Here is a 22573-nt window from a genome sequence, read left to right as displayed (position 1 = left end):
CATATTTTAGATTAATTAATAAAGTATATTACCGCTTTTATTATAAAAGACGGTAGTAACAAGATAAAATATAATCATAATTAAGATTAAAATAATCTACTATTTAAATCTAGGGTACACAATACTTATTAATTTAATCTCCAGCACTTTTTATTCATACATATAGATGGCATTGGCAAAGATGAGTATAAGTTAATTAGTGTGTAATAGATAATGGTGAAAACAAATTAAGTTTAGGATTAAAAATGAATAAAGATGAGTTTGAAGGATATATTTGGACAAATTAAAAGAAGTATATTTTTGTTTTCTCGTATACTAGGTTTGGTTTCTATTTTAGGTACAGTATATATAGATAGATATAGATTTACCCTAGTTTTCAGGAGATCACTTTATCGGCGCGGAGAGAGAGTGAGAGAGAGCTAGACTGTGTAATTGTACGTGTTTGTGTGTGTCTGCTCAACAGCTAGCTAGCAATGGTGAAGGTATATTTATAATCTTTTATGTGTATTAATCGATCGGACTAGCTAGCTAGCTAGCTAGATCAGTGTTAGCTAGCTAGCTAGATCTGTATATACATTTGACTGTCTGTCTAAATTCGATCTCTTAAGTAATTGTTTTGCTGGATTCTACATGCAGACAGGTTTGTCGAGGATGGACGCTGCCATTGAAGCAATGGGAAGTTTCGGGTTTCCAAAGAATCTCGTCCGAGAAAGGGCTAACCGTCTTCTCACTGTGAGTAGTATATATACTTCTCTCTCACTAGTAGCTAGGCTTGTTTGCGCTTATCTCATCAGGAGTACTTCAATTTCAATTATATGCTAGCTCTTGATTCAAAATAAAATTACTATCTCCCTCTCTCTCTCTCCTCTTTTATAGTACTAATTCCTTAAGCTAACTCTAATCAATTAGGGGGAGTGGATTCTATTTATATATGAAATATCCTCTTTTATACAATACAATTTGATGTTAAGATTGTCATCGATTTATTGAGTTAATCATGTCTAATCTACCGAATTGTAAATTAATTGGTCCAATTGATCAATCATGAATATTAAATAACTATCATATTGAATGCTTTTGTACTTCCTACAAACTGTCCTTCATTGTAAGACCTTGATCCGTAGTACTTTTATGTGATTGAAATGTCCAAGCAATATATATATAGTATAGAAATTGAATAAATTGTCTAGAGTTAATTCTTTCCACCTTGAAATTTGTCTTTTCACTTGCTGGTGAAATGTAGGCAAAAGGAACTTCATGAAGATAGCCAATATATAGTATAGAACTTGAATAAATTGAATCATAATTTGTTTTGTTTTTTACATTCTTGTTTCATATTCTTATGATTTAGAACCCAAATGAAAGTTTTTTTTTTTAAAAGTAAAATGGAAAATAGAAGACATCTCTAAGTAAAAATACTTTTGATAAAACATGAAGGATGTGAATTATGGGATTCACCCTCATGGAAAATTGCATAATGAAATAAAGAAAATGAAAGTTTTATAATTCAAGAGTTTGAAAAATTGTTCAAAAACAATTGAAGAAAATGGTGAAATCAAAGATGGCTATTTTTTTTTTAAAAAAAAAAGAGAATTCTATGTTAAGTAAAAAAGAGAGTTACATGTTTGGAAACTCTTTTGAATTTTTTTTCATATTTTGACTAGATGTACTTGTGATACTTTTGTACTTGATATTGTTGTGATGATTTATCTTGTGATTAGTCTTTTTTTTCTTTTCTTTTCTTTGAGCCTAATTTATTTGAGAATTGTCTTGTGGCTACAATGCATCATTTATATTTCAAAAGCTACATGTGATGCAATTATATATAATGAATTGCCTAAGTTTAAATAGTTGTATAAGATATAACGTTAGAAATCAATCATAATCTTAACATCAATTTGTATATTAACTCCTTTTTATTTAATTTAATGATAACAATATGACATCATTTGCAGATTTATGGCGGAAATGAATATTGGAGGTTCATTGAAGAGCATTATTATAAGGTTCTTCTTGAGAACCTTCTTGATGAACAAGAAGATGGAACTACCAGCAATGAAGAGCATCAGGTAAGGAGACCACTCCTTTAATTTCTCAATGGTTCTGTATAAATTAATTTTTTAATGTGTATTGTTTACTTACTTTTTATTTAGATTGTTTTATATATTTTATTGTTTAAAATGTATTATACAAGTTGTAATTATTTCTAAAGTAAATACAATTTCGAAGTTTGTTGTAGTTAAGTAATTATGATCATGATCAATGTTACATAAAAAAAATGAAATTGTTACTAGAAAAGTTTTAAACTGCATGATTTATTATTTTGTAATGGTTCATTAATCTTTTGTAGGATGTCTCGTCGTCTTATGCTCGGACTATCCCGGAGTCCCCGGAGTCCAGTACAATAGTTCCTAAAGAAGAACCCGTGGAGGAAAATGACAACATTCAACAGGGGGAAAATAGCGAAAGAGGAAGTAACATAGGGAAGAGGCTGCGTCACGGGAATGTTATCATGACTAGTCACGGTGGTGGCCCAATCCTAGAAGGAAATAGAAGCAATAACCAAGGAGTTGAAAACTTGGAAGGGGAAGGGGAGGGGGAAGAAGAAGGAGGAAGGAGAAGAGGCAACAACATCCCGCTATTGACACACCCGTATATTTCTTATTAAAGGATCAAACTTATCAAATTTTATCATTTTTAATACTTATATTTTGAATGTGTTTTATTTACTTTTAAAGAAACTCAATTATGATATACATTGTTTTTTGAAATCGTTAGATTTTCTTTGTTCTTTAGATAAATATACATAAAATATATTTAGATTATATACTCTATATACCTTCCTACTCAACATATGATTATTTGTTTAGAGTGTCAATAACTATCTTACTTTACTTGCATGGTTGAGTGTGTATTCTTATTTATTCTAATAGTAGTATTTATTATAATAAAATTATTACTTGCATGGTTGAGTGTGTATTCTTATTTATTCTAATAATAGTAGTATTTATTATAATAAAAATAATTTTAGGTTGACATGGCCAAAGATGAGTAAAAGAAAGTTTAGGATTAAAATAACATAAAGACTGATAATTTGAGGATATATAATACATTGGACATATTTAAGGATCTATTTCTTTGTTTTTGCCCTAATTTTAGGACGAAGGTCCTTGCTCGAAGAGAGAGAGAGAAAGAGACTGTGTGTTTCTCAACAATGGTGGCAAGGAATCACAATATATAACTAATATATCCTTGATGATATAATTATTTATTTTTCTTATCTTCAAATTTTATAATAAGATATATTCATCTGTGTTTTTCTTAATGGTTCTTCTATAGAATAGTGTTCTCTTTGAAAGGTTAATTATCTGTTGAAGTGTTGGTTTTATCAGGCGGAGCCAGGATGAAAATTACTTGAGGCTAACTTCAACTTGCATCTCAGATTTAATTTTCTATGTTCCGTTTTTTTTAAATAAAATTTCCACGATTATTAGAAGATCGAAACTCGTCATGCCTTCTCAATGCACACGCTTGCAAAATGAGTCACAAAGTGCTTTCAATAATTGCTGTAAGCCGTAATCTGTTATTTTGTTTTTCATCTGAAGACTGTGCATTTAGTACTTTGTCCATATGACAAGGATATTCATTAGATTATCAAGATATTCAACTGTTCTATTATGTGGTGAAATATTATATCCTATATACATAACAAAAGAGCATTTATCCTCATCATTAACTCGCTTTCAATATTTGAATCCATCTATTGTAAATGTAGGTTTTGGGGTTGCTTATGTTAAAACAAGAAACATGGGAAACAAAAAGCAGCATCTTTCAAAAGAGAGTATTCTAACCAAGTAAATTTCTTAACCAATGACTTTGGAACCGTCGATTTTGATTTCCAAATTCGGTCGGCGGGTACTCATCCTTAATAGGTTGATATGACCCCATCTTAATATAAACTCGTCTAATTTCATCCATTTGATTAAAAGGATATTTCCATATCGGAATACGTAATGTTGGATCAAGTTTAAGAGAACTTACATCAACATCAATTTTAGGAGATTTGTTAAGTTCTTGAGTAGGATATCAAATTCTTTATTTTAACTTGTTTATTAATATTAATTTATAAAATTTTAAAATAGTTTAAATTAAGAAATATAAAACACTATTATTATTATTTTAATTTTTATATTTATCCTTATAAATAATTTGTATTATTAATTATATTAAAGTAAATAAAAATTAATGTATAATTATTATATAAATATAGTTTTAAAATAAATAATATTATTATAAGTTAAAGGTGTGGCCATTGTTTGATCACTGACCTCATATTCACATTTCAATAACATAGTCAACTGGGCTAAGACTCACATATCAAACACATATATAAAAAATTTTCTTTAGGATTTTAATTTAGGTGGGGCTGGAGCTGATTATGTATAATTAGTGGTTTAAAATCTTCCATTATTTTGAATCGTGTATTACTGTTCTGGACTTTAAATATACTTTAGTTTAAAAAAAGTTCAGCATTTTGTTTGTTTTATTTAATCATATTAGGCTTTAAATGTGCTAGAAAATTATATTTAAAAAAATAGGTTGATATTAATTTCAAAACACCTAATTAAGTGTATATTATCCAATTAATTTGAATATCATTTTTTTTTTTTGAAAACATAAAGTCAACGGAATCCAATATAATTATAAGTTAAGGGAATTTGTAAATATTTATGTTAAGGTGACTATTTAAAAAAAGAGAGGTTCTTAGTTTTATGGTAACATGTCCAGTTAGTAAAATATAATGAATATGTGGAAAATAGACTCTCATCAAATTAGAAAATTATAATTAATTTGGAACTCAAATCGTATCAATTTTTAAAAAATTCAGAATAAATTTAATAAAATTTAATTTTCAAATAAATAAATAATAATAATACATAATTTCAAAAAATTATTATTATTATTAAGAAAATAATAAACAAAAAATATATAAAATAATAATAATAATAAACTTAATGGGTTTGTTTATTTTTGTTGCAGGCCGAGCCCAGATAAAATGACCAAGGGCCCTACCAGCATCTTAGAAGGCCCAAGTAAACCCAGCCGAACAGTTCAGGAAAAGAAGAAGAAGAAACCTTCAGGGTTAATTTGAAATGAGGATGAAAGTTGGGGGGCTCCGTGTTGGCTATGCACTAAAAAAAAATCAGAAATAAACGGCGTTGTTCGAAAATGTAATTAAAAATAAAATAAAAGATTAGTTATACATTATTATTATTATTATTTATATATATAATTAATTATTTTATACTTAGTCAATTTTAAAAATTTATATATATTTAAATATAAATTGAATAAATAAAATAATAAATGAATAACACTATTAAAAAATATATTTACAAAATTAATTATATATAATTTATTTAAATAAATAATAACTTTTTTTAATTTATAAATATAATTTATTTATTTTAACCTAAAATCGTAAAATTAAAATTATTTATAAACTCATAAAATCTTAAAATTTTATTATTATAAATTCTAAATCGTAAAATTTTACTTATCTAAGAGTTTACAAATCAAACTAGTTATCTAATCTAAAATTGTAAAATCGTAAAATTTTATGATTCAACTCGAGATTTTAACCCGTTTTATTTGGACAAATGTATGCTAAGTTTGAGTTTAGTGCTTCATCTTTAATTCATTATATATTATTTCAAACTTAATTTACTATTTTCTAAAAAAGAAATGATTGAAAATAAAATTTGAGAAAGTGAATTTGAGAAGAAATAACATATGATTGATTAAAAAAATAACAATTTTTTTATCTCTCCAAACCTTTTATCTTCCATCCTCCAATAACATAATTAACTAATATTTTTTATTGATAAACATTCTTAATCCCAATAACCTCCCATTTTTAGGGATGAATAAATTTGAAAATCCTTTAGAATGCACATATGTATATTTTAAAAGACAAAAATATTTTAAAATTGATATTTTATATTTATAATTTATCAGTCTATAAAAAAAATTAAAATTTATTTTAACTTTATAATTTATAAAATAATATTAACCACATTAAATTAAATTATAATAAATTTAAAATAAATAAACTTAGTAATACTTTAATGTCATTTTAAATTAAATTATAATAAATTTAAAATAAAATAAACTTAGTAATACTTTAATGTCATTATAATTAAATAATTTTTTTTAACATGTAATAAAAGCTCATGTTAATATGTTAATATAGATAAGAACGTGATAAATGAATTATAATATGTTAATAAGTTTAAAAATATGTTAAATGTTAAATTTTATTAAACAGATTAACTATATATTAAAAATATGTTAAATAAATTAAAAATATTTAAACATATCTAATTCGCTAAGATGATTTCATATAATTTTTGTTAGGAAAAATTGAGAGTCAAGATTTCATCTAAGATCTCGTTCTTTAGATGAAACGTTATTAATTGTGGAATCCTTATGAACGATATGTGCATAAAAAATGTTGTATTATGAATAGTCGTATGTGTCACGAAGATGTTGAATTGACAATTCACTTACTTTTGCATTGTCGATAAGTGACTAGTATTTAGAATCTTTAATTTTATGAAATATTACTGAGATTCATTGGGTAATGGTCGAGTCTTTTGTATTTGTTGAGAAATTTGGATTGATGCGGCTAATATGACATGCTTACATATTTCGGTTACCATACCAATTATTTTTTTGTGGAGTATTTGATTGGAGATAAATCGTCCAACTTTCAATGATCGTAGTCGTCAAATTCATATCATTCATAATGTTACTATTATTACGCTTTATGAGTTTCGTTCTGAAAAGTCAATAGAACCTATCGGGGGAGTTAATTGTTCTTCTTGAGTATTTTTTTTTTAAATTAAGGAGAATTCAGCATAACATTCAACAATCATGACCCTTTTCAACTTAAAATACTTTCAGATAAAATCGAACATTTGACCTTGTCTCTTAAGTCATGTTTTTTTAGATGATTTACGAGCTCAATAATTTATTAGTACCGTTTTTTATTTTATTTTCATATCATGTTTTGTATAAAAAATACATAATGCTAAAGAGATGACGAGGAAAGGAAACACTTCAATTCCAAAGAACAACTATTTTCTATTTCAACTCCAAGTCTAAAACTATTTCTTTAAAGAGGAGAGATGTGCGATCCACCTCATTGAGAGAGGTTTAGAGAAGTAAAAGAAAAACCTAAGTCGTGTTTAGGTTGAATCTTACCTATGCTATTGTAATCGTCGTTTTCAACGTCTAATTGTTGAGGCTCACATCATTTGCTCCTATAATCATTGTGTTTGTCTAAGCTAGCTAACTATGAAGTTAATATGAAAAATACGAAAGAATAGAAGATTTAGGTTAAGTCTAACTAGGATGGAAAAAAGAAAGAAAAAGTTGTGTATGAGTTATGACAAAAAGAAATATACAATTCTTATAAGACCAAATTCAAATTTTTTAAAATATAAAATTCAAATTTTAAATATAATTCATATATTTAAATCAATTTGACAAATATTAAAATTGGAATTGATCCTCCAATTCGGGAAAATTTGACGAAATGACCCTAATAATTGTTCTATTTGCATCCGTGGTGACCCGATAATTTTAATTGATCTGGTGATCACTTTAATTTTTTTTTGGACGAAAATATCCTTTTCGTGTAACGTGAAGGGACTTCGAAGTGATTTTTTTTAAATAAATACTCAATTTTTTAAATTTCCTTAATTTCCTTTCTCTTTTCTCTCTACTCTCTACTCTTTGTTCTTTTTGGGCAAATTACCTGGGTGGCCCTCAAACTATCTCAATCGCTCACTTTTGGCCCTCAAATTAATTTTTGAAACAAATCGCCCCTTCAACTTTATAAAAGTCACCAGTGGCCATTTCATCAACTTTTTAATTAAACTTAACGGTTTAAGTTTAAAATATTAATTTTTATATATTATCTTTAATCTGATATTTTATATTATATATATAATTATTAAATCGCTTATATATAATATTATATATATATTATTATTAAATTTTATATAATTATTAAATATTTTATATAATAAATAAATAATATATATATTATTTATTAATATATATATATATAATTTATATATATTATCTTTAACTAATTTATATATAATATTTATATAATATATATTTTAAAAAATAATTTAAGTGTTAAAAGTATTTGAGTAGTTAGAAGATTACAGTTACTTTTAATAAGTAGTTAGAAGGTTACAATTACTTTAATAATTATTTTTAATATATATAAACAAAGTTTAAAAATAATTATATGAATTATCCCTAATCATTAATTATATATATATATATATATATATATATAAATAAATTTATATAATTTATAGAATATATATTTTACAAAATAATTTGAAAGATTAAAAGTAATTGAAACCTTCTAACTACTCAAATACTTTTAACACTTAAATTATTTTTTTAAATATATATTATATAAATATTATATATAAATTAGTTAAAGATAATATATATAAATTATATATATATATAGATAAAAATAAATAATATATATATAATTTATTTATTATATAGAAGATTTAATAATTATATAAAATTTAATAATATATATAATATTATATATAAGCGATTTAATAATTATATATATAAATATAAAATATAAGATTAAAGATAATATATAAAAAAATAATATTTTAAACTTAAACAGTTAGGTTTAACTAAAAAGTTGACGGAAGGGCCACTGGTGACATTTATAAAAGTTGAAGGGGCGATTTGTTTCAAAAATTAGTTTGAGGCCAAAAGTGAGCGATCGAGATAGTTCGAGGGCCGCCCAGGTAATTTGCCCTTCTTTTTTTGACGGCGGCGGAAGAACACATCATACAGATCGATGATATCAAAATTTTCGTTCTAATATCATGTGTTTATCATACAGATTTATGTTCTTATATCTTCATTTCAATCCCTAATCCTAAATCGATTTATGTTTTTTTATCTTTATTTCAAATCCTAAATATGTTCATGTTCTTATTTTTATTATCTTCATTTCAATCCCCTAAATTGATTTAACCTGTTCTTATTGTTCATATTGGTTCATATTTTGTTCATCTTATTATTATATTGGTTTTTCCATTAGTTTGTTCTTATTGTTCTTCTGATTCATATTGGTTGTTCATCTTATTTATATTGGTTGTTCATCTTTTCGATAATGATATGTGCAAATGACACTCTGAATCGGTTTCATCATCATTAACCCTCCCTGTTGTGTTTTTGTTCATCAAAATGTGTTAATTTGGTCTTTAATTAGTAAATTCTCATACAGACTTACAGTTAGTTTTTGTCTAGTGATATGATTGATCATGATTCTTGGGTAAATGCAATTTGTTTTGTTTTCATTAGGGAATTAATTAGTGTATGATAAATCAATCATAGTTATGGGTTTGAACTAAAATTTTTATTCATGTGTCTACTCTATATACAGATCAGAATAGTTTCTATATTCAATGTTTGATACACTATTTTTGCAAATATGACAAGGTTTAGATTCAAACATTATGTCAGGATACAAATGTCTAGTACAATATCTCAAGGATTGCCTATATACAGTACAGTATATATATGGTCATCAATAATAGTAAACACTGAAACAAATTGTCTTTATCTGAACAAGTATCAAGGAAGGAATTACAAGTTATTACTGTAAACATAACCAGATGCCAGAATTTTAATTATTTGAATTAAGATCCTGCAAAGAACACTTTTGTTGAATCAGGAGACCATTTTATTTTTCCAGATTTTCAGATTTTTTAAAAAATGGTTATGTAGTTATAGTACTAATATTCTGAATTAAACAAGAAAAACATTTTAACCCCTTCTGTTAAATTCATTTTCCCTGTGAATTTAACTAATAGATCATTCATCCCATTTGGGAAAATCAGTGGAGATGGTTTTGTTAATTATTATTATTATTATTTATTTTTTGCAGTTTTTGAGCTAATTTAATAGGTTGATATACTATTATCTTCATCAAATGAGAAAGATACTAATTGATCCTTAGGACATTCTCTTCTATAATTCTAACTTGAATTTATGTTTAGGTTCCATCCCTGTTTATTAAATCTAGACCCAGTTTGTTAAGATCCAAAGTTTTGGCACTAATATTCTCAATTAACATTGGCCCAACATTGGGGACCATCTTATTCATTTTGGCAACCTTCAAGACTTATTAGCTTTACATCAAAATATTATAGAAAAATTAATTCAATTTTCGTCTTCTTTTAAGTGTTCATTTTACAATATTTGTAAATACAACTAGTTATAACTCATAACTAGGGGCTAGGGCCAATAACTATAGAAATTGGGTTAACTTTTTTAAATTAACAAGAAAAAAAAATAGCTTCTAGTAATCAAATAACAAATCAAACTCATATATATATAATATTTAATACAAAAATTATTTTAAATAATATAAATGATTGATATTAAAATATTTAAGTAAATCTATATTTTTTTTTATAGTTTACATGTGAATGTCAAATCTCATTTAGATAGATAACTCACGTCTATATTAGTATATATACATGTATTTATATATTAATGTTTTAAAATTCAACTAATCAATTTCACAGTTTAATAAAATCATTTATTTTCTAAGAGGACTTCCGACAATCATGGGATATAAGATTTGAAGTAATGATGTGATTTTGAGATCATGTAATTAACTTCTTCTTAATTATTCATGGTAAATGATAAGATTTGTAGTATCTAAATCATACTTGTTTGTTTAATGAATGTTCTCTTGTCATTAAAAATGTTAAGAGAAGAAAGAAGTTCCTTCCCAAATGATTAATTCTCCCTTTTAAAAAGAAAAATAATAAAAGAATGATAATAAAATCAAAAGATTAGATTGAGAATAAGAAAAAGATAGAATAAAATGTAACTAAAACCCTTCATTGAATTCTCGTAAATAAAGAATGAGAGTTAGATGGTAAAGTTAAATAACATTTATTTGTCGTAAACAAGTGATTATTAGGTTCACCGCCTTTTGTCGTATATTCGTGGTTCTGCTAAAAACAATTTAAAATATTAATACATATTTTAGATTAATTAATAAAGTATATTACCGCTTTTATTATAAAAGACGGTAGTAAACAGATAAAATATAATCATAATTAAGATTAAAATAATCTACTATTTAAATCTAGGGTACACAATACTTATTAATTTAATCTCCAGCACTTTTTATTCATACATATAAGATGGCATTGGCAAAGATGAGTATAAGTTAATTAGTGTGTAATAGATAATGGTGAAAACAAATTAAGTTTAGGATTAAAAATGAATAAAGATGAGTTTGAAGGATATATTTGGACAAATTAAAGAAGTATATTTTTGTTTTCTCGTATACTAGGTTTGGTTTCTATTTTAGGTACAGTATATATAGATAGATATAGATTTACCCTAGTTTTCAGGAGATCACTTTATCGGCGCGGAGAGAGAGTGAGAGAGAGCTAGACTGTGTAATTGTACGTGTTTGTGTGTGTCTGCTCAACAGCTAGCTAGCAATGGTGAAGGTATATTTATAATCTTTTATGTGTATTAATCGATCGGACTAGCTAGCTAGCTAGCTAGATCAGTGTTAGCTAGCTAGCTAGATCTGTATATACATTTGATTGTCTGTCTAATTCGATCTCTTAAGTAATTGTTTTGCTGGATTCTACATGCAGACAGGTTTGTCGAGGATGGACGCTGCCATTGAAGCAATGGGAAGTTTCGGGTTTCCAAAGAATCTCGTCCGAGAAAGGGCTAACCGTCTTCTCACTGTGAGTAGTATATATACTTCTCTCTCACTAGTAGCTAGGCTTGTTTGCGCTTATCTCATCAGGAGTACTTCAATTTCAATTATATGCTAGCTCTTGATTCAAAATAAAATTACTATCTCCCTCTCTCTCTCTCCTCTTTTATAGTACTAATTCCTTAAGCTAACTCTAATCAATTAGGGGGAGTGGATTCTATTTATATATGAAATATCCTCTTTTATACAATACAATTTGATGTTAAGATTGTCATCGATTTATTGAGTTAATCATGTCTAATCTACCGAATTGTAAATTAATTGGTCCAATTGATCAATCATGAATATTAAATAACTATCATATTGAATGCTTTTGTACTTCCTACAAACTGTCCTTCATTGTAAGACCTTGATCCGTAGTACTTTTATGTGATTGAAATGTCCAAGCAATATATATATAGTATAGAAATTGAATAAATTGTCTAGAGTTAATTCTTTCCACCTTGAAATTTGTCTTTTCACTTGCTGGTGAAATGTAGGCAAAAGGAACTTCATGAAGATAGCCAATATATAGTATAGAACTTGAATAAATTGAATCATAATTTGTTTTGTTTTTTACATTCTTGTTTCATATTCTTATGATTTAGAACCCAAATGAAAGTTTTTTTTTTAAAAGTAAAATGGAAAATAGAAGACATCTCTAAGTAAAAATACTTTGATAAAACATGAAGGATGTGAATTATGGGATTCACCCTCATGGAAAATTGCATAATGAAATAAAGAAAATGAAAGTTTTATAATTCAAGAGTTTGAAAAATTGTTCAAAAACAATTGAAGAAAATGGTGAAATCAAAGATGGCTATTTTTTTTTAAAAAAAAAAAGAGAATTCTATGTTAAGTAAAAAAGAGAGTTACATGTTTGGAAACTCTTTTGAATTTTTTTTCATATTTTGACTAGATGTACTTGTGATACTTTTGTACTGATATTGTTGTGATGATTTATCTTGTGATTAGTCTTTTTTTTCTTTTCTTTTCTTTGAGCCTAATTTATTTGAGAATTGTCTTGTGGCTACAATGCATCATTTATATTTCAAAAGCTACATGTGATGCAATTATATATAATGAATTGCCTAAGTTTTAAATAGTTGTATAAGATATAACGTTAGAAATCAATCATAATCTTAACATCAATTTGTATATTAACTCCTTTTTATTTAATTTAATGATAACAATATGACATCATTTGCAGATTTATGGCGGAAATGAATATTGGAGGTTCATTGAAGAGCATTATTATAAGGTTCTTCTTGAGAACCTTCTTGATGAACAAGAAGATGGAACTACCAGCAATGAAGAGCATCAGGTAAGGAGACCACTCCTTTAATTTCTCAATGGTTCTGTATAAATTAATTTTTAATGTGTATTGTTTACTTACTTTTTATTTAGATTGTTTTATATATTTTATTGTTTAAAATGTATTATACAAGTTGTAATTATTTCTAAAGTAAATACAATTTCGAAGTTTGTTGTAGTTAAGTAATTATGATCATGATCAATGTTACATAAAAAAAATGAAATTGTTACTAGAAAAGTTTTAAACTGCATGATTTATTATTTTGTAATGGTTCATTAATCTTTTGTAGGATGTCTCGTCGTCTTATGCTCGGACTATCCCGGAGTCCCCGGAGTCCAGTACAATAGTTCCTAAAGAAGAACCCGTGGAGGAAATGACAACATTCAACAGGGGGAAAATAGCGAAAGAGGAAGTAACATAGGGAAGAGGCTGCGTCACGGGAATGTTATCATGACTAGTCACGGTGGTGGCCCAATCCTAGAAGGAAATAGAAGCAATAACCAAGGAGTTGAAAACTTGGAAGGGGAAGGGGAGGGGGAAGAAGAAGGAGGAAGGAGAAGAGGCAACAACATCCCGCTATTTGACACACCCGTATATTTCTTATTAAAGGATCAAACTTATCAAATTTTATCATTTTTAATACTTATATTTTGAATGTGTTTTATTTACTTTTAAAGAAACTCAATTATGATATACATTGTTTTTTGAAATCGTTAGATTTTCTTTGTTCTTTAGATAAAATATACATAAAATATATTTTAGATTATATACTCTATATACCTTCCTACTCAACATATGATTATTTGTTTAGAGTGTCAATAACTATCTTACTTTACTTGCATGGTTGAGTGTGTATTCTTATTTATTCTAATAGTAGTATTTATTATAATAAAATTATTACTTGCATGGTTGAGTGTGTATTCTTATTTATTCTAATAATAGTAGTATTTATTATAATAAAAATAATTTTAGGTTGACATGGCAAAGATGAGTAAAAGAAAGTTTAGGATTAAAATAACATAAAGACTGATAATTTGAGGATATATAATACATTGGACATATTTAAGGATCTATTTCTTTGTTTTTGCCCTAATTTTTAGGACGAAGGTCCTTGCTCGAAGAGAGAGAGAGAAAGAGACTGTGTGTTTCTCAACAATGGTGGCAAGGAATCACAATATATAACTAATATATCCTTGATGATATAATTATTTATTTTTCTTATCTTCAAATTTTATAATAAGATATATTCATCTGTGTTTTCTTAATGGTTCTTCTATAGAATAGTGTTCTCTTTGAAAGGTTAATTATCTGTTGAAGTGTTGGTTTTATCAGGCGGAGCCAGGATGAAAATTACTTGAGGCTAACTTCAACTTGCATCTCAGATTTAATTTTCTATGTTCCGTTTTTTTTAAATAAAATTTCCACGATTATTAGAAGATCGAAACTCGTCATGCCTTCTCAATGCACACGCTTGCAAAATGAGTCACAAAGTGCTTTCAATAATTGCTGTAAGCCGTAATCTGTTATTTTGTTTTTCATCTGAAGACTGTGCATTTAGTACTTTGTCCATATGACAAGGATATTCATTAGATTATCAAGATATTCAACTGTTCTATTATGTGGTGAAATATTATATCCTATATACATAACAAAAGAGCATTTATCCTCATCATTAACTCGCTTTCATATTTGAATCCATCTATTGTAAATGTAGGTTTTGGGGTTGCTTATGTTAAAACAAGAAACATGGGAAACAAAAAGCAGCATCTTTCAAAAGAGAGTATTCTAACCAAGTAAATTTCTTAAACCAATGACTTTGGAACCGTCGATTTTGATTTCCAAATTCGGTCGGCGGGTACTCATCCTTAATAGGTTGATATGACCCCATCTTAATATAACTCGTCTAATTTCATCCATTTGATTAAAAGGATATTTCCATATCGGAATACGTAATGTTGGATCAAGTTTAAGAGAACTTACATCAACATCAATTTTAGGAGATTTGTTAAGTTCTTGAGTAGGATATCAAATTCTTTATTTTAACTTGTTTATTAATATTAATTTATAAAATTTTAAAATAGTTTAAAATTAAGAAATATAAAACACTATTATTATTATTTTAATTTTTATATTTTATCCTTATAAATAATTTGTATTATTAATTATATTAAAGTAAATAAAAATTAATGTATAATTATTATATAAATATAGTTTTAAAATAAATAATATTATTATAAGTTAAAGGTGTGGCCATTGTTTGATCACTGACCTCATATTCACATTTCAATAACATAGTCAACTGGGCTAAGACTCACATATCAAACACATATATAAAAAATTTTCTTTTAGGATTTTAATTTAGGTGGGGCTGGAGCTGATTATGTATAATTAGTGGTTTAAAATCTTCCATTATTTTGAATCGTGTATTACTGTTCTGGACTTTAAATATACTTTAGTTTAAAAAAAGTTCAGCATTTTGTTTGTTTTATTTAATCATATTAGGCTTTAAATGTGCTAGAAAATTATATTTAAAAAATAGGTTGATATTAATTTCAAAACACCTAATTAAGTGTATATTATCCAATTAATTTGAATATCATTTTTTTTTTTTGAAAACATAAAGTCAACGGAATCCAATATAATTATAAGTTAAGGGAATTTGTAAATATTTATGTTAAGGTGACTATTTAAAAAAGAGAGGTTCTTAGTTTTATGGTAACATGTCCAGTTAGTAAAATATAATGAATATGTGGAAATAGACTCTCATCAAATTAGAAAATTATAATTAATTTGGAACTCAAATCGTATCAATTTTTAAAAAATTCAGAATAAATTTAATAAAATTTAATTTTCAAATAAATAAATAATAATAATACATAATTTCAAAAAATTATTATTATTATTAAGAAAATAATAAACAAAAAATATATAAAATAATAATAATAATAAACTTAATGGGTTTGTTTATTTTTGTTGCAGGCCGAGCCCAGATAAAATGACCAAGGGCCCTACCAGCATCTTAGAAGGCCCAAGTAAACCCAGCCGAACAGTTCAGGAAAAGAAGAAGAAGAAACCTTCAGGGTTAATTTGAAATGAGGATGAAAGTTGGGGGGCTCCGTGTTGGCTATGCACTAAAAAAAAATCAGAAATAAACGGCGTTGTTCGAAAATGTAATTAAAAATAAAATAAAAGATTAGTTATACATTATTATTATTATTATTTATATATATAATTAATTATTTTATACTTAGTCAATTTTAAAAATTTATATATATTTAAATATAAATTGAATAAATAAAATAATAAATGAATAACACTATTAAAAAAATATATTTACAAAATTAATTATATATAATTTATTTAAATAAATAATAACTTTTTTTAATTTATAAATATAATTTATTTATTTTAACCTAAAATCGTAAAATTAAAATTATTTATAAACTCATAAAATCTTAAAATTTTATTATTATAAATTCTAAATCGTAAAATTTTACTTATCTAAGAGTTTACAAATCAAACTAGTTATCTAATCTAAAATTGTAAAATCGTAAAATTTTATGATTCAACTCGAGATTTTAACCCGTTTTATTTGGACAAATGTATGCTAAGTTTGAGTTTAGTGCTTCATCTTTAATTCATTATATATTATTTCAAACTTAATTTACTATTTTCTAAAAAAGAAATGATTGAAAATAAAATTTGAGAAAGTGAATTTGAGAAGAAATAACATATGATTGATTAAAAAAATAACAATTTTTTTATCTCTCCAAACCTTTTATCTTCCATCCTCCAATAACATAATTAACTAATATTTTTTATTGATAAACATTCTTAATCCCAATAACCTCCCATTTTTAGGGATGAATAAATTTGAAAATCCTTTAGAATGCACATATGTATATTTTAAAAGACAAAAATATTTTAAAATTGATATTTTATATTTATAATTTATCAGTCTATAAAAAAAATTAAAATTTATTTTAACTTTATAATTTATAAAATAATATTAACCACATTAAATTAAATTATAATAAATTTAAAATAAAATAAACTTAGTAATACTTTAATGTCATTTTAAATTAAATTATAATAAATTTAAAATAAAATAAACTTAGTAATACTTTAATGTCATTATAATTAAATAATTTTTTTTAACATGTAATAAAAGCTCATGTTAATATGTTAATATAGATAAGAACGTGATAAATGAATTATAATATGTTAATAAGTTTAAAAATATGTTAAATGTTAAATTTTATTAAACAGATTAACTATATATTAAAAATATGTTAAATAAATTAAAATATTTAAACATATCTAATTCGCTAAGATGATTTCATATAATTTTTGTTAGGAAAAATTGAGAGTCAAAGATTTCATCTAAGATCTCGTTCTTTAGATGAAACGTTATTAATTGTGGAATCCTTATGAACGATATGTGCATAAAAATGTTGTATTATGAATAGTCGTATGTGTCACGAAGATGTTGAATTGACAATTCACTTACTTTTGCATTGTCGATAAGTGACTAGTATTTAGAATCTTTAATTTTATGAAATATTACTGAGATTCATTGGGTAATGGTCGAGTCTTTTGTATTTGTTGAGAAATTTGGATTGATGCGGCTAATATGACATGCTTACATATTTCGGTTACCATACCAATTATTTTTTTGTGGAGTATTTGATTGGAGATAAATCGTCCAACTTTCAATGATCGTAGTCGTCAAATTCATATCATTCATAATGTTACTATTATTACGCTTTATGAGTTTCGTTCTGAAAAGTCAATAGAACCTATCGGGGGAGTTAATTGTTCTTCTTGAGTATTTTTTTTTTAAATTAAGGAGAATTCAGCATAACATTCAACAATCATGACCCTTTTCAACTTAAAATACTTTCAGATAAAATCGAACATTTGACCTTGTCTCTTAAGTCATGTTTTTTTAGATGATTTACGAGCTCAATAATTTATTAGTACCGTTTTTTATTTTATTTTCATATCATGTTTTGTATAAAAAATACATAATGCTAAAGAGATGACGAGGAAAGGAAACACTTCAATTCCAAAGAACAACTATTTTCTATTTCAACTCCAAGTCTAAAACTATTTCTTTAAAGAGGAGAGATGTGCGATCCACCTCATTGAGAGAGGTTTAGAGAAGTAAAAGAAAAACCTAAGTCGTGTTTAGGTTGAATCTTACCTATGCTATTGTAATCGTCGTTTTCAACGTCTAATTGTTGAGGCTCACATCATTTGCTCCTATAATCATTGTGTTATGTCTAAGCTAGCTAACTATGAAGTTAATATGAAAAATACGAAAGAATAGAAGATTTAGGTTAAGTCTAACTAGGATGGAAAAAAGAAAGAAAAAGTTGTGTATGAGTTATGACAAAAAGAAATATACAATTCTTATAAGACCAAATTCAAATTTTTTAAAATATAAAATTCAAATTTTAAATATAATTCATATATTTAAATCAATTTGACAAATATTAAAATTGGAATTGATCCTCCAATTCGGGAAAATTTGACGAAATGACCCTAATAATTGTTCTATTTGCATCCGTGGTGACCCGATAATTTTAATTGATCTGGTGATCACTTTAATTTTTTTGGACGAAAATATCCTTTTCGTGTAACGTGAAGGGACTTCGAAGTGATTTTTTTTAAATAAATACTCAATTTTTTAAATTTCCTTAATTTCCTTTCTCTTTTCTCTCTACTCTCTACTCTTTGTTCTTTTTGGGCAAATTACCTGGGTGGCCCTCAAACTATCTCAATCGCTCACTTTTGGCCCTCAAATTAATTTTTGAAACAAATCGCCCCTTCAACTTTTATAAAAGTCACCAGTGGCCATTTCATCAACTTTTTAATTAAACTTAACGGTTTAAGTTTAAAATATTAATTTTTATATATTATCTTTAATCTGATATTTTATATTTATATATATAATTATTAAATCGCTTATATATAATATTATATATATATTATTATTAAATTTTATATAATTATTAAATATTTTATATAATAAATAAATAATATATATATTATTTATTAATATATATATATAATTTATATATATTATCTTTAACTAATTTATATATAATATTTATATAATATATATTTAAAAATAATTTAAGTGTTAAAAGTATTTGAGTAGTTAGAAGATTACAGTTACTTTTAATAAGTAGTTAGAAGGTTACAATTACTTTTAATAAATTATTTTTAATATATATAAAACAAAGTTTAAAAATAAATTATATGAATTATCCCTAATCATTAATTATATATATATATATATATATATATATATATAAATAAATTTATATAATTTATAGAATATATATTTTACAAAATAATTTGAAAGATTAAAAGTAATTGAAACCTTCTAACTACTCAAATACTTTTAACACTTAAATTATTTTTTTAAATATATATTATATAAATATTATATATAAATTAGTTAAAGATAATATATATAAATTATATATATATATAGATAAAAATAAATAATATATATATAATTTATTTATTATATAGAAGATTTAATAATTATATAAAATTTAATAATATATATAATATTATATATAAGCGATTTAATAATTATATATATAAATATAAAATATAAGATTAAAGATAATATATAAAAAAATAATATTTTAAACTTAAACCGTTAGGTTTAACTAAAAAGTTGACGGAAGGGCCACTGGTGACATTTATAAAAGTTGAAGGGGCGATTTGTTTCAAAAATTAGTTTGAGGCCAAAAGTGAGCGATCGAGATAGTTCGAGGGCCGCCCAGGTAATTTGCCCTTCTTTTTTTGACGGCGGCGGAAGAACACATCATACAGATCGATGATATCAAAATTTTCGTTCTAATATCATGTGTTTATCATACAGATTTATGTTCTTATATCTTCATTTCAATCCCTAATCCTAAATCGATTTATGTTTTTTTATCTTTATTTCAAATCCTAAATATGTTCATGTTCTTATTTTTATTATCTTCATTTCAATCCCCTAAATTGATTTAACCTGTTCTTATTGTTCATATTGGTTCATATTTTGTTCATCTTATTATTATATTGGTTTTTCCATTAGTTTGTTCTTATTGTTCTTCTGATTCATATTGGTTGTTCATCTTATTTATATTGGTTGTTCATCTTTTCGATAATGATATGTGCAAATGACACTCTGAATCGGTTTCATCATCATTAACCCTCCCTGTTGTGTTTTTGTTCATCAAAATGTGTTAATTTGGTCTTTAATTAGTAAATTCTCATACAGACTTACAGTTAGTTTTTGTCTAGTGATATGATTGATCATGATTCTTGGGTAAATGCAATTTGTTTTGTTTTCATTAGGGAATTAATTAGTGTATGATAAATCAATCATAGTTATGGGTTTGAACTAAAATTTTTATTCATGTGTCTACTCTATATACAGATCAGAATAGTTTCTATATTCAATGTTTGATACACTATTTTTGCAAATATGACAAGGTTTAGATTCAAACATTATGTCAGGATACAAATGTCTAGTACAATATCTCAAGGATTGCCTATATACAGTACAGTATATATATGGTCATCAATAATAGTAAACACTGAAACAAATTGTCTTTATCTGAACAAGTATCAAGGAAGGAATTACAAGTTATTACTGTAAACATAACCAGATGCCAGAATTTTAATTATTTGAATTAAGATCCTGCAAAGAACACTTTTGTTGAATCAGGAGACCATTTTATTTTTCCAGATTTTCAGATTTTTTAAAAAATGGTTATGTAGTTATAGTACTAATATTCTGAATTAAACAAGAAAAACATTTTAACCCCTTCTGTTAAATTCATTTTCCCTGTGAATTTAACTAATAGATCATTCATCCCATTTGGGAAAATCAGTGGAGATGGTTTTGTTAATTATTATTATTATTATTTATTTTTTGCAGTTTTTGAGCTAATTTAATAGGTTGATATACTATTATCTTCATCAAATGAGAAAGATACTAATTGATCCTTAGGACATTCTCTTCTATAATTCTAACTTGAATTTATGTTTAGGTTCCATCCCTGTTTATTAAATCTAGACCCAGTTTGTTAAGATCCAAAGTTTTGGCACTAATATTCTCAATTAACATTGGCCCAACATTGGGGACCATCTTATTCATTTTGGCAACCTTCAAGACTTATTAGCTTTACATCAAAATATTATAGAAAAATTAATTCAATTTTCGTCTTCTTTTTAAGTGTTCATTTTACAATATTTGTAAATACAACTAGTTATAACTCATAACTAGGGGCTAGGGCCAATAACTATAGAAATTGGGTTAACTTTTTTAAATTAACAAGAAAAAAAAATAGCTTCTAGTAATCAAATAACAAATCAAACTCATATATATATAATATTTAATACAAAAATTATTTTAAATAATATAAATGATTGATATTAAAATATTTAAGTAAATCTATATTTTTTTTTATAGTTTACATGTGAATGTCAAATCTCATTTAGATAGATAACTCACGTCTATATTAGTATATATACATGTATTTATATATTAATGTTTTAAAATTCAACTAATCAATTTCACAGTTTAATAAAATCATTTATTTTCTAAGAGGACTTCCGACAATCATGGGATATAAGATTTGAAGTAATGATGTGATTTTGAGATCATGTAATTAACTTCTTCTTAATTATTCATGGTAAATGATAAGATTTGTAGTATCTAAATCATACTTGTTTGTTTAATGAATGTTCTCTTGTCATTAAAAATGTTAAGAGAAGAAAGAAGTTCCTTCCCAAATGATTAATTCTCCCTTTTAAAAAGAAAAATAATAAAAAGAATGATAATAAAATCAAAAGATTAGATTGAGAATAAGAAAAAGATAGAATAAAATGTAACTAAAAACCCTTCATTGAATTCTCGTAAATAAAGAATGAGAGTTAGATGGTAAAGTTAAATAACATTTATTTGTCGTAAACAAGTGATTATTAGGTTCACGCCTTTTGTCGTATATTCGTGGTTCTGCTAAAAAACAATTTAAAATATTAATACATATTTTAGATTAATTAATAAAGTATATTACCGCTTTTATTATAAAAGACGGTAGTAACAAGATAAAATATAATCATAATTAAGATTAAAATAATCTACTATTTAAATCTAGGGTACACAATACTTATTAATTTAATCTCCAGCACTTTTTATTCATACATATAAGATGGCATTGGCAAAGATGAGTATAAGTTAATTAGTGTGTAATAGATAATGGTGAAAACAAATTAAGTTTAGGATTAAAAATGAATAAAGATGAGTTTGAAGGATATATTTGGACAAATTAAAAGAAGTATATTTTTGTTTTCTCGTATACTAGGTTTGGTTTCTATTTTAG

This window comes from Impatiens glandulifera, chromosome 3 (assembly GCF_907164915.1).
Source record: "Impatiens glandulifera chromosome 3, dImpGla2.1, whole genome shotgun sequence".
NCBI lineage: Eukaryota > Viridiplantae > Streptophyta > Magnoliopsida > Ericales > Balsaminaceae > Impatiens > Impatiens glandulifera.
The sequence above is the reverse complement of the archived record's forward strand: the minus strand, read 5'-3'. Positions refer to the sequence as shown.